Below are 1,776 nucleotides of genomic sequence, written 5' to 3' on the forward strand. Positions count from 1 at the left end.
GCTGGGCAAGTCAAAACCAGACAACAGAAGAGGCATTAGAAAGTCCATGGCCTTCACCTCTTTGCTCTCCCAGTCTTTTTTTATTTTTAAGGTTTTAAAAAATTTTTATTTAGAAAGGCTGAAATGATTGTATGCTAATTTGAACAGGCAATCTGTAAAGGATTCTTCAGTTTTGTATCCTCCACACTGGATTCCATTATGTGTGCTTTGTTCTTTCTTTAGACCTGGGGCGGGGGGAGAAAAAAAACCTGCTTTTCAGATAAATAAACCAGTCATTTATTCCCCTCTTTTTCTTGTTTAGAAATTCTCATGATCCCTCAGACAGTTCCCTCTGGAACGAGCTTTCCTCTTCTCCCCCAGCCAGCCCCAGTGGGTTCACCTTTACAGGCTCTGGGACTAGGACAGGAAGTAAGACTTGTGGATATTTCTTCACTGGGAAGCCCTCCCAGTCTTAATTCAAAGTCCTGGACCTCGCTACAGTCCATGTCCTTCTAGACCCTGACTTCTGGCTGTCTTGACCTTAGTTAATGGCCAGTCTGTTCTCCAATGCCCTGCTCTCACTCACTGTTAGCTTCGCAAGAGTTGTAGCAGGAGACAGTACATTTCCGACAACATCTTACTGAAGCTGACACTCTGGTGACCAGTGCTCACCCACAGTCACTTCAGGAGACTAACACATCAACCCCCTCCCTTAGAATCTCAGCAGGTCGAGCTTCCCTGGTAGCTCAGATGCTAAAGGATCTGCCTGCAATGCAGGAGACCTTCGATCCCTAGGTCTGGAAGATCCCCTGGAGGAGGAAATGACAACCCATTCCAGTATTCGTGCCTGGGAAATCCTATGAACAGAGAAGCCTGGTGGGCTACAGTCCATGGGGTTGCAAAGAGTTGGACACACCTGAGCAACTAACACTTTAACTTTCAGGTTGAGAATTATGGAGGGAGGGTTCCATAAACTCATATTCAGAGGAAGGCCTGGTGTATAAGCTGGAGACAGAGGGAAGGAGACACAACATTATAAGCAAAGAAGAATCATGTGTAAGGGTAAAGGGCATTGTATTTAGGAAGCTGCTGCATTTTCAGTATGAGTGAAGCATACAAGGATGTTGGGGAATGACAAGACTTGGGAATACCACTGTCAGATTTTTGTTTTGCAAAGGTCATTCTGGAATGGGAAGTGGCCAAAGTGGTGCCAGCGAGATCAATTAGGAGGGAATGGCAATCATCCAGATGAGAAGTAGTGAGAAGAAAACTGGGACAGCAACGTGGGGACAGAAAGAAGTGAAGAGAGACACTTCCCTGGTAGTCAGTGGTTAAGACTGCCCTCCCAAGGTGGGGAGCATAGGCTCGACCCCTGGTCAGGGAACTAAGATCCTGTATGCCACAACGAAGACGTGGCACAGCCCAGTGAAAAAACAAAACCAAAAAAAAAGTGGGGGGGGAATAAAGAGATCTGAAAAATTTATGAAGGTACAGTTGAAGAATTAATCAGTGTGTGTGTGTGTGTGTGTTGCCCAGGTGGTAGGGGGAATGCAGGATGCTATGTTAAAACCAGACTGAATGTTCAGGTGAACCAGAGCCAGTGTGTTAAAAGTCATTGGATTCTGGACACGCCATGGAAATAACTTCCCTATTTCAGTCAAATCTTATACCATTCTGAATTGAAATAATTTCCCTGACCTAAGCAATGGATCCAGGACATTTGATGTTCAATCCAAGTTCCCCAAACTCTAACAGCACCAATGCCCAATCACCTCAACTTCTGGCATCTTGATCCTC

At 45.3% G+C, this 1,776-nt stretch overlaps 1 non-coding gene across 1 annotated transcript; it reads right to left on the reverse strand.

Moving 5' to 3' along the window:
• Positions 1 to 312: 312 nt before the first annotated feature.
• Positions 313 to 438, reverse strand: LOC122691073. Its single transcript, XR_006340315.1, has one exon. It is a non-coding gene; the product is annotated as a small nucleolar RNA SNORD22 (small nucleolar RNA).
• Positions 439 to 1,776: the final 1,338 nt, after the last annotated feature.

Source organism: Cervus elaphus, chromosome X, assembly GCF_910594005.1.
Source record: "Cervus elaphus chromosome X, mCerEla1.1, whole genome shotgun sequence".
Lineage (NCBI taxonomy): Eukaryota > Metazoa > Chordata > Mammalia > Artiodactyla > Cervidae > Cervus > Cervus elaphus.